Source organism: Marmota flaviventris, chromosome 16 (assembly GCF_047511675.1).
Source record: "Marmota flaviventris isolate mMarFla1 chromosome 16, mMarFla1.hap1, whole genome shotgun sequence".
NCBI classification, from domain to species: domain Eukaryota; kingdom Metazoa; phylum Chordata; class Mammalia; order Rodentia; family Sciuridae; genus Marmota; species Marmota flaviventris.
The window spans coordinates 63,030,879-63,043,780 of NC_092513.1; the positions used below are offsets into that span (position 1 = coordinate 63,030,879).

The following is a 12,902-nucleotide window of genomic DNA, read 5'->3' on the forward strand; positions in this document are numbered from 1 at the left end:
GAACTGGAAAAATTAGGCCCAAATCTTCATAATGTCATTTTAGGCCCCAGCTTTCTTAACAAGACTCCTAAAACACAAGAAATAAAATCAAGAATTAATAAATGGGATGGACTCAGACTAAAAAGCTTCTTCTCAGCAAAAGAGGAACAGAGAGCCTACATATTGAGAGCAAATTTTTGCCACACACGTCAGACAGAGCACTAATCTCCAGGATATATAAAGAACTCAAAAAACTTAACACCAAAAAACAAACAACCCAATCAATAAATGGGCTAAGGAGCTGAGGAGACACTTCTCAGAAGAAGATATGCCTTTGATCAACAAATATATGAAAAAATGTTCAACATCTGTAGTAATTAGAGAAATGCAAATCAAAACTACTTTAAGATTTCCTCTCACACCAGTCAGAATGGCAGTTATCAGGAATACAGACAACAATAAATGTTGGTGAGGATGTGAGGTAAAAGGCACACTTATACATTGCTGGTGGGACTGCAAATTGGTAAACCAATGTGGAAAGCAGTATGGAGATTCCTTAAGGATTCTTAGAATGGAATCACTATCTGACCCAGCTGTTCCTATCAGTCTATACTCACAGGACTTAAAATCAGCCTACTATAGTAACACAGCCACATTAATGTTTATAGCAGCTCAATTCACAATAGCTAAACTGTGGAAGCAACCTAGGTGCCCTTCAATAGATGAATGGATAAAGAAAGTGTGGTATATATACACAATAAAATATTACTCAGCATTAAAAGAGAATAAAATTATAGCATTTGCAGGTAAACAGATGGAGTTGGAGAGTATCATGCTAAGCGAAGTAAGTCAATCCCAAAAAACCAAAGGCTGAATGTTCTCTCTGATAAGTGGATGCTGATCCATAAAGAGGGTGGGGGAGGCATGGGAAAAATGAAAGAACTTTGATTGGGCAAAGGGTAGGGAGAGTAGAGAGCCTGCATGGGTGTAGGAAAGGTGGTGGAATGAGATGGACATCACTACCCTAGGTACATGTATGACTACATTTATGGTGTGAAGCTACATCCTGTACAACCATAGAAATATAAAATTGTGCTACAATTATGTACAATGAATCAAAATACATTCTGCTGTCATGTATACCTAATTCAAATAAATAAATATTTTTAAAAGAGTAAGATATTAAAGAAAATAACAAAAATACATCTTGTAAATTTTGTCACATTAAAACATTTTGCTGCAAATAAAGTAATTTGTTTTGTTTTGTTTCATAGGACTAGAGAATGAATCCAGGGCCTAGTATAAGCAAGTGCTCTACCACTGAGCTACACTCCAAGCCCCTTTATTTCATTTTGAGACAGTCTTGCTAATTTGCTGAGGCTGGTTTCCAACTTGCAGTCATCTTCCCTCAGACTCCTGAGTAGCTGGGACTACAGGTGTGCATCACTGTGCCTATCTTGAAGTGATTTTTTAAACACACAGATGACTCTCTAAATGATATTTAGAATCTACTGCAAATTCAATTTGGAACAGACTTTTATTTAACACAGGTTTCACACTGACTTCAACAAATCAGGCACTCCAGAAGACAATGTGGAATGGTAAAATATGTGATGCCTTCTTCATACTCTAAGGGAAAAAGCTCTATTGCAAATAAGCAAAACCCAAACAAAACAAAAACACGGAGGTATTCTACAATGTTATCTCTTAAGAACAATTCCCCTTCAATAGACTATAATGCTGTTGACAATGTCAAGCACTCTGACTTCTAAAAAAATCCCACAGAAAAAAAAGTTCCTCCAAGTTTTTCCCAGACATAGCTACACTTTATGTCCTTCTCACTACCTTAACAGTATGACACATCCAGCTCCAGACAGCCCCAATGGCTTCCCCCTGTTTTCTCTAATGTCGGTCACATTCACAACCACTCTTTTAACACAATCAATTGCTGTAATTATATCTGGGGCCAATGTGGATTGCTGCATTTTCCAAACAGGTGCAGGTCTTTGTGGTTACTCAAAGGTTTGCTAGGGTGCCCCTCCCTGGGCTGAGTTGTCACCCTTCTCCCCATAAACATGTGGTCCACACATCTCACATCCATGAAACCACAGTTATGTAAACCACACAGGTGAAACTAATGCCCAGAAAGCTATAAAACAATGCTGTACCAGCCAGAATGGATGGGGATTAGAAAATGCTAAGTTCTCTTCTAGGGAACATGGCTGGCACAGTCCTGGAGTCCTGAACATTTTTGTGCATTAGCTTTTCTCACCCTCATTCATTCTCATTATGTATGCAGTTCTTCCCTTTCCTCTTTGTCCAAAACTTGAAATTGCTGCCACCTGCTCCTTGATGTTCTCACAATCTCTACCATTTTTCCCAATAGCTGCTTCACAAGACAGACATCTCTCAGGTCAGGAATCCTCCTGAAACTTTGCAAGCAAGAACATTCCATCATTCTTTTATATTCCTACCATAATCTGCTGCCAGGAACACTTCTCATACCTATTTACAACATGAAGAAAAACTATATAAGGTGTATGAATTTCTTTTGTGCACTGTGGTCTCTGCAGTGCAAGAAACTTTCCACATTTCAGTGGAGACACTCAGTGTCTGCAACAATCACTTCCTAACATGAGAATGAATGTTAATAATGTTGCAGTGAAGGGGAAATGAGTTATAATATTAAAACACCGCATGATTCCTATTATATGAGTTTGATATTATCATTTTTAAATACTTTTTTATTTGTCAATGAACCGTTATTTATTTATTTATATGCAGTGCTGAGAATTTAACCTAGTGCCTCATACGTGCTAGGCAAGTGCTTTACCACTGAGCCACAACACCAGCTCCATTTTCATTATTTTTATTTCTACTGCATAATTGCCAACTTTTACTTGTGAAACAAAGGACACACAATAGTGGTATACTGTTCCAAGAATTATGCAATTAATTTTCTAGCACAAAAGCTAATGTTTAATACACACTAAAGATTTACAGTTCTGAGAAAAAAAGAAATATTCCTTTAAGTAATTTTTCAAACAACTATTTTGAACATATTTAGTGTGTTTCTACTAATTTACCTTGGTGTTAGAGGACTGTTTTCTGTAATCCCAGTTACTTCTGTTTGACTGCGAACAAACTGCACTCATGGAGTTCTTCAAAACTGACTTTGTTCTCTTCACACTGCCTATGCACAACTGCTCCTGAGTGCTAATGTTTCCAATCCTTCAGTTAAATCTAGGGTCCCCATGGCTTACCTGCTTATGTTCAAATAAGGAAAAATGTACTGGTTCTCTTCAGGGACAAAATGAGGTCTGGATGTAGTAAGTATACTGCTGGTCCCAGGTTCATAGTCAAAACAGGACACTGCTCTGAAACAGGAGGTTTCTTTCAGGAACAGCCAGCCTTGGTGGAATTCTGCAGAGCCAGGCCAGCAAGCAGCAGGTAGACTTATCCCTTTGCGTTTGGCACAACTACCTCTTCTGCCAGACAGGCCCAGTGGTCTTGTCTTCTGACCACTTCAAGTCCAGCAGCTACCCTGGGAGTAAAAGAGCAAGAAAATGTCACTTGATGGGTGCTGCTTTTCCCTGAGCCCACAGGATGCTGTCTGGTTTCCAGGGACTTGAAACTGTACTTCCCCTGGCTGGTCCTCACAGTTATCTTCTGGAACTCTTCATCAGGTAGTATTCTTGCTGTCACCATCTCCCTCCCCACCCTAGGGCTCTCAAGCTGTGGTCTAACTTTTGACGCTATGGTGGAAAAGCAGTTAATTCCAACTCAGCCTCTTCTGTGTCTGGGTACTACAGCTTACTTTACTCCTAGATGGCGCAAAGATGGTCAGAAAACAGTCTTTGAGTTCCGCCAAGTGACAGAAGGAACACAGGCAGGTTCTCACAGTTGGTTCCTAACGGGAATTAAAAACTGAGAACACTTCATTTAGCAAAGCTTGATTAAAAAAATAAATAAATAAGGTTCTAGCACCGTGTTGCACTTGGGACCAAAGACGGTTAACCGCACCACCTCTGCAGATTACACTCACGGCCAAAGAAAAGGAACTGCCATACTGAAACCACCTGATTGGACGCAGTAAGCTTCTGACCATTTGCGTATAGTCAGATCAGTGATTGGTTGAAGCTACTCTGCTGTGATTGGTGGAAACTTAGTTGTTTGGTAACAGGCAAGCCACCGCCACGCCCCCATGACACGCCCCCATGACACGCCCCCATGACACGCCCCCATGACACGCCCCCACCTCACGCCCCCCACAACACGCCCCCACCCCCCCAACACCCACGCCCCCCCCTACCATTTAATTGGATTACAGTTCATTTGCATAGCAAGCTAGGTTACAGATCACATATATGGAGGCTACTTTGGGACAAATTTATCATGCAAGTATGGAGACAAGTTTAGGACAAATTTATTTCAATTTAACAATTAGCCCCATTTTGGCCATGTTTTCAAATCTCAACAGAGTGACCAAAACCATGAATGTGAACAGTGACACTATCTTCTACAGTCATCAAAATGGATCTGTTTGATTTCCCTACAGACTTCACAATTGCAGAATGTCAAATTAGTTAGATGAGCTGGGCATAGTATGGCAGGCCTATAATCCTAGCCAGTAGGAAGCTGAGGCAGGAAGATCAAAAGTCCAAGGCCAGCCTTGGCAACTTAGAGACCGGAAGCAACTTCCTGAGACTCTAATAAAAATAAAATATTAAAAATAAAAACGACTGGGGTTGTGGCCCAGTCATAAAATACCCCTGGGTTTAATTTGCTGAACCTTCTTCCCCCCACCAAAAAAAAGTTAGATGGCTTGTAGATTTTATGCCTACCATAACAAGACCACTGGATGTTCCAGGACAGCAGTATGTCAGTTCTTAAACTTTGAGTGAGTACATGATTCACTGTCCTTGCAGCCTGGGGACTGTCATGCTTTATTCTCATCATTAGGAGAAAACATGTGACACAGCCCATTCACGCTTGGCCCTATTCTATGACCATCAAATAGAATCCAGCCTTTTGCATCATGAAACTATTTTCTAATAATTTCTCTAATATGCCTATGATTTAAAATGAAAAAAATAACAAAATAAGATTGAACTTGTATTTTTTTTAATATTTATTTTTTAGTTGTAGTTGGACACAATACCTTTATTATTTTATTTATTTGTTATCATGTGGCGCTGAGGATCGAACCCAGGGCCTTGCACATGCTAGGCAAGCGCTCTACTTCTGAGCCCCAGCCCCTGAACTTGTATTTTTAAAATCTCATTAATTTGCTTAATTTTTCTCTTTGATACAAAGTGACTTTTAGCTTTTAATTCACTAAAAAAAATGGCACAGACATTAATGTGAGAAAATAATTGTTTTGCTAAAAACATATAGTGGAGCAACTCATTAGAAATGCTTGGGACAAGAATTGTTTCATATTTCAGAATTTTTAGATTGTGGAATATTTCCTCAGATTTTACCCGTTGAACATCCCTAGTTCAAAAATCCAAAAGTTAAAAAGTTCCAAAATCTAAAATGTTTTGAGCATTACTCTAATGTTCACAAAATATCAGATTTTGGATCATTTTCTGTTTGGATTTTCAGATTGGGAATGCTTAACCTGTATGTAAATTTTGGCATATGAACACTTGATAAATTTTGTTTTAATTTTTGTGGATTTGAACTCCAAAGAGCTCCTGACTCTGTTTGCTTCTCTAGTTTGTTTATAAAATATGAGAAATACCCACCAGAATGCAATATACAATATCATTAGAAAATCCCAAACTCCAAACTTTGATCCTGGAGGAATACATGCATGAAAAGAGCAAGAGAAGGGAGGTCGCTGAGCTAACCTCTGGGGTCATCTGCTCAGAGTGGTTTTAAAAGGCAGTAAGAGCAAACAGGAGGGTTGAGGTGACCCTATGCACAGCCTGCAATCCTACAACAGTAGCTGTTGAGAGCCACAGCCGAAGGGGCCCCAGCAAACTTCCAGCTGCCAGCAAACTTCCACCTGCCAGCAAACTTCCAGCTGTCAGCTGATGATTGGCTCACAGGGGCCCGAGCAACTTCTAGCTGCCAACTGATTGGCTCCTCTGTGGTGATGCTCATTGGGCTGTTTCTCCGCCCTTTCAGACCACTGAGCTGCTCATTGGGGGACTTTTTTTGGCTCTGCCCAAGCGACCCAGCCAATCAGCCTCAAGAGCAGGAGGAGTGGGGAAAGTTGAGAGGCTTGTGGGAAGCCGGTTGTGGCAGTTGGGCTCTGAAGGTTTTTCCTGAGGAGCTGTTTTGTTTGGCCTGTGTGGTTCTAAAAATAAAGTTCGTTTCTTTTGTCAAGTGGCTCCTGAATTGTGCCCAGCCAGACTGCGGCAAGTAGCTCCTCCAGAAGGTGAGGCTCAGTGGTGGCAATTGGAAAAAAATACATTTGAGGGACATTTTCTTTGTACTCTACTGGGTTTTTGAATGGAGCCAGAGATTTCACCCTTATTGAAGTGTGTCTTTTTTCTTTCCAGGGAGGGACATTTCACACACACCCTTCCCCTCTGTAAAGCAGCAGCTTCTCCTTTGGGTCCCCTCTGTCTGTCATCAAATACATCAAGGATATCTGCAGAGTGCTGGCACCTCCCTGAGTGTGGATGACACTCAACATCTCTCAAAGGGCAGGGTGAAGTCCTTGCACAGTTCTCATTGGCATGAGGGGCTTTTTGTATTAAGGTGAACAACAAGCTCATGAGAGTGCTCTGGGGTATCTGGATTCTAGAGACGTAGTCTGTTTCTCTTTGTTCATATATATGGTTCTCCTCCCTTAGCCGAGATTTTATTTCATTATTTTTTGGAGGAGCCAGATTTTATCTACTTATTTTTATTATAATTATTATCACACAATAATTGTACACAGAAATGGAACTCACTGTGATATTTCCATACATGCATACATTGCCCTCATACTACCTCCCCCCTCCCCCAGCACCTTTTCCAATCCCCAGCAATCTCTCTTCTACTTTCAAATCTCTTTTTTTAAAAATTTCACATTTGAGAAAAAACATGAAAGACTTGTCTTCTTGCTTTTCTGTGTCTTTTCATTTAACACAATAAAACCAGTTCTATCCACTTTGAGGCAAATGACAGGACTTTATTCTTCTTTATGGTTAAACAATAGTCATATATATATATAATCATATATATCATATGATCTATGATATATAGGGCTGGAGTGGTGGCTCAGTAGTAGAGCACCTGCCTAGCATGTTCCTCAGCACCACATATAAAGAAACAAAAAATAAAGGTCCATTGACAACTAAAAAATATATTAAAAAAAGAATTAAAAGAAGATGTGTATACATATAAAGAAGATATATATATATATATATATATATATATATATACTATAGAAAAGATAAAATATATATGCATATAAAATATATATATATATATATATATATATATATATATATATATATATACACTACACATACACCTGTATGTGTGTGTGTGTGTGTGTATGTATACACACACACACACACACGTAACCATAGTTTCTTTCTCCATTACCATGCTGATGAATACTTAGGTTGATCCTTTATCTTAGATATTGTGAACAATGCCACAATAATCAGAGGTATGCAGCTATCTCTATATGCCAACTGAATTTCCTTCAGATAAATACTCAGGTGTGGGATAGTTGAGTCATATGCAATTTCTATTTTCAGCCTTTTGACAAGCTTCTAAACTATTTCCAATGTGGATATACTAAATTACATTCCCACACACAGTGTATAAGTATTCCTTTTTCTCCATATCTTAGATTAATTTTGTTATAATAGCTATCCTAACCTGAATATAATAGAATCTTACAATTTTTATTTGTATTTTCCTGATGACTAGTGAGATTGAGGATTTTTTCATGTATTTATTGGACATTTGTATTTCTTCAAAGAAGTGCCTATTCTGATTAAACCATTTTATTGATATATTTGTTTTTTATTAAGTGGCCTGTGTTTTTTATATATTCTGAATATTAATCCTCTTTCAGATGTACAGCTGGCAAAGATTTTCTCCCTCCCTGATGGTTGTCTCTTCTCTTTGCTAATTGCTTTCTTTGCTGTGCAGAAGTATTTTAGTTTGATGTAATCCCATTTGTCTTTTTTTTTTTTTTTTTTTTTGCTTTTGTTGCCTATGATTTTGGGGTCTCACCAGGAAATTACTGACTGTGCCAAAAATCTTAAAAAGTTCCCCCAACACATTCCCCTTGCAGTTTCAGAGTTTTTAGGTCCTACATCAAGGTCTTCAATGCATTATGAGGTGATTTTTTTGGACAGGAGGAGAAATTGGAGTCAAACTTCAATTTTCTGCATGTGATTATCCAGTTTTTCTAGTACCATTTGTTGAAGAGACTCTCCTTTCTCCAAGGTATGTGTTTGGCACCTTTGTTGAGAAGCAGTTGCTTATGGGTTTATTTCTGTTTTTTTCTGTTCTGTTTCATGGGTCTGTGTGTCCGTGTAAAGGTCAATACCATGCTCTTAGTCCCTATGGCTCTTTTAATATAATTTGGGATATCTCCATCTTAGGGCAAGGTGAATTGTTCCTGATGAGAATATAAATCTGTATTTCAGACATCTTCTCAGCAATGTCTGATTCTTGTGGGTATGATTAGTTTGCCATTGGTTTTACCAGTCAACTGGCAGATGAAGCACTGTTGAAGGAGCAAGACTGTGTGCACCACTACGTCCTCCTTTCTCCCTGGCCCTGCATTGCAATACTAGCACCATAAGGCTGCAGATCCTTGATAAGTACCTTCTGGAGCCACGTGCCCACTCTGTGAAAGTTACTTGGATTTAACTAGGCAATGTCATTGACAAGTTCCCATAAAGGGCACCCATAAACAGAAAGCCTACTCACAGCCCCTCTGTATAGGAGACAACTCTTTCCTGGGAACCCTCTGGATCCACAGGGACCTGATCTTCCCACTTCTATGTGGAGCACCAAATTCACTCATTCTCTCAAACTCACTTGACTCATGTCCCAATAACCTGCTGACCAGCCCTTCTCATGTTAACCAGTGGACATGCAGAAACTCTCTCTACCTCTCATCATTTAGCAGCCTTTCCACTGCCTGGAGACCCTGTTCTCTAAGAAGCACCCACCTGGGGTTACACAACCAGCTAGGATGCAGCCCTTCCTTGCCCTCCCCTGGACACAGACTTGGACACTACACTGCCCTGTCTGCAGCCAGAATATTCTACAACTGAACCCTCACCCTACTCCAAGAGCCTATTGGTTGATTGTATTCAATCTTCATATCACTAATTTCTTACACACAGAGGAAAAAAGATTTGTCAGTAGTTTTTCTGAGATGAAGGAAATCTTAAGGAAAAGATTAGTTAGGTTATGGAGCAATTACAGAGGCTATCAAGAAAAGGGAACAGATCCTGGGACAAGTTTCACATCCACAATGCTATATTGCAATTTCAACAATGTTCACTGGACCAAAGAGCCAAGTGTGTGTTTATTCTGAAACTTTGAGGAAGGAAAACAAATTGTTTACCTTGAATCTCCATTGGCTATAAATTAGCAGGTAGGATAATGCAAATCACAGAAAGCTTTGGGATAAGAGGACAAAGTAGAGGAAGAAGTGCTAACTGCTTCTGGAATGGTTAGTGTGAATAGTCCAGAGAGTTTTCACATAAAAAGGTATGCTATGCCTACTGGTCAGCCATGGGATTTAAGTCAGTATTTCAACATATATGCAGGAATGTGCAAACTCAAAGCTGTATTGATCAACTTTCCTTAGCTCCCTACCCCACTACCTACTGATTCTTGTGACTAAAGTTAAGACACTTTTTCTTATCAATATAATAATGAATAAAAACCTAAGCTAAGTTTTGTTAGCTTCCTTTAGTGAAATATGCAAAGACTCAAATTATTCGACAAGATTCAATGTTGTGCCTTTTCTATCCAAATTGACTTATAAAGCTAATACAATCTTGACCACAATCCCAGCAGGCTTTTTTTTTTTTTTTGTAGAAATTAACAAACTGATTGTAAAAGGTATATGGGAATTCAAATGAGCCAAATTATTTTTTTGTAGAAGAACTAAGGATTTATATTACCTGATCTCAGAGGTGAAAAAATAATTAAAGCTACAGTAATCAGAATAGTGGGGTATTAGCATGGAGGTTGGCATACAGACCAGTGGAACTGAGGAGAGAAGTCAGAAACAGATCCACAGACAAATAGTCATCTGATTTTCCAAAAAGATTCTGAGATGATTTAATGGGGAATGAATGGTTTTTGAACAGAAAATAATAGAATAACTGACTATCCAAATATAAAAATAATGACCTACAAACTTTCTCTCCCATCATGTATGTAAGAGGTTGGATTATGATCCCCCAAGACAGACATCTAAGTCATGGGCTTCAGTACCTGCAAAAGAGACCTTGTGCTTAGATAAAGGATCTTTGCAGAGATAATAAAATCAAGACTTTCTAATTAGATCGTCCTGGATTAGTTGTACAGCCTGTGTATCCAATAACAAGGGTCTTTACAAGATGAGGAGGAGACACAGACAAGAGAGGATAAACATGGAGAAAGCTATGGAAAGAAGTGTGGGAAGCCTTCAGCTACGCTGCCACAAGCCAGAGAACACCTGCAGCCCACAGCAGGAAAAGGTTTGGAGGACTCTCCTTCAGAGCCCCCAAGTGAGCAGGGCCCTAGCAACACCTTGATTTAGGCTTTGGGCCTCTGGAACTAAAAGGGATTAAGTGTCTGTTGTTAGGAGCCCTCTTGTTTGTCAGTCATCCCCAGAAAACTGTCAGAACACACAAAAATTAGTTCAAATGTATGATAAGTCTAAATTTAATCTAGGACTATAATCTAATCTAGAACTATGAAGTTCACAAAATGAAACAGGAAAGTCCTCATTACCTTGGTTGAAGTAAGCAGTGATTTTTTTTTTTTAATAAAACAAACAAAAAATGTTAACCATTAGGGAGAAAAATAAATGAAAAAAAAAAATCTTTAAAAAAGACACTACTAGGGAGCTGCTGAGGAGAAGTAGGAGGAAATAGTGGCTGGGGGAAGATGCTGCTCTTTGGCTTAAATTGCAATCGATTAGGGATCATTTCTCAGACTCACTCTAGAAGTCAGAGTTTAAATAAGTGAGGCCGCCATTGCTGCTTTGAATACCTCAAGGAGAGAATGAGGATTTATCAGAAGTGAAAAAGAAGAGCTTGCTAGGAGCCAAGGGAAATAAGAAAAAGTCCACAGCTAGGGCTCCTCGTCGTACCAAATGCAAAGAGCGCTCAGATGAGAAGCCCAGGGATCACTCTAAAGACCCACTAAGGAGTCAAGCAAGAAGGACTATGGCAGAAATAAGCTCGAAGAGACGCAAGGCTTGCAGTGGAAGCAGTAGGTCCAGCTCCACTTTCAGCTCAGGATCTACCGCCAACACAGGCTCAAGCACGGGCTCCATGTCCTCTGCACGGGCCGCTGGGGAAGCTCCAGCACATCAGCTCCAGTCCAGCAGCTCCTCTGGATCTCCCAGCCATTCTTGGCGCAGACATGACAGCAGGCGGCGCTCCTGCTCCAAATCCAACCCACATAAAACCGATGAAAAGGAAAGAAAAGGCAGAGCCCTTCCCCTAAACCCACCAAAGGCTCATCAGGAATGTGACCAAGGATCACATCATGGAGGTATTTTCCACTTATGGAAAAAATTAAAATGATTAACATGCCTGTAGAAGGCTGCGTCCTCAGATGTAGCTGAGAAGGCACTGAAGTGCGTGGACTGAGGACAAATTGATGGCGAGGAAGGAGATCACTGCTACCGCTGTGTTGGCCTTCTGGCCTATGCCAACCCCCCACCCACTCTAGCTTTTCAGCCCTCTCAGGAGAAGGCGGCCGCCACTGCCATGTCACTCCCATGGATGAGGAGGAGACCTCACTCTCCAAAACGCAGGTCCTCCTTGCGCAGGTGGTTCTGCTTTCCTCGCCGCCACCACACAGAAGCCGCTCCAGTTCCAACTCCTCCCAGTACTCAGAGCCTCTGAAGCTCATCTATACCTTGCCTTTCACCTGGCTCAGTTGTGTCACTTTTCTAGCCACAGGATTGTTGGCAGGGAAGGCCTCCTCACTGGGACAGGCTTCAGGCAGGCTCTGGCTGCAGAAGTGCTGATGGTTCAGAGCTGTGCCCATTGAGGGGCCCTGCAGTTTTCTGGCAATAAGCTCACCCATTCCCTTTCCAAAGTCTGTTCAGTGGCAGAGCCTGCGGGGGACCAGCAAGCTTCTAGGTGGCAGTGTGGCCCAGTCTCTTCACAGATGACCTGAGCTAGTCTGGCAAATGTGTTGCTGTTGCTATGCTATGTCCACAGGAAAGGGGACAGAGCTGTCATTCCTGTTAGGCCTGGCCTCCATCCACCTTGAATTCTCTAGGACTGTGTTCCCCCACCACCTGTTACTGTAAATGGTTCTGTCTTTCTGAGCCCTCCCACACACTCCACTGCCCCACATACCACTTACTCTTTGAAATTGATGAGCAAGTTGAGAGCCAGCTCTTCCAGGTCATTTCAGAGCCCCTGTTCTGACAGCCATTCAGGTGGTTTTACAGGTACATTGCTTTTTTTTCCCTCTTATTGTACAGTCAGTACTAAAAATTTGTTTTAAGTTTTGCAAATTTGTAGCATTTTAGATAAGGCTGGGTTTGTACATTGTTGTGTAGAGTGATGAAAATGTACTGAATAAACTTAGGATTAGAATGAAAAAAAAAAAAAAGACTACTGGGAAAGTAAAAGCAAGCCAGTAACTGGGAGAAACATTTCACAATATAGATATCTGAGAATGAACTCATATCTACATGTACAAAGCAAACTTAACATTTTGTAGTAACAAAAAAATCTAATTAAAAATTAGGTTAAGTATTTAAA

General features: G+C 40.3%; 1 pseudogene; it reads left to right on the forward strand.

Moving 5' to 3' along the window:
• The first annotated feature begins 3,736 nt into the window (after nt 1–3,736).
• Nucleotides 3,737–12,154, forward strand: LOC114106276 (RNA-binding protein with serine-rich domain 1-like; annotated as a pseudogene).
• The last annotated feature ends 748 nt before the right edge of the window (nt 12,155–12,902 follow it).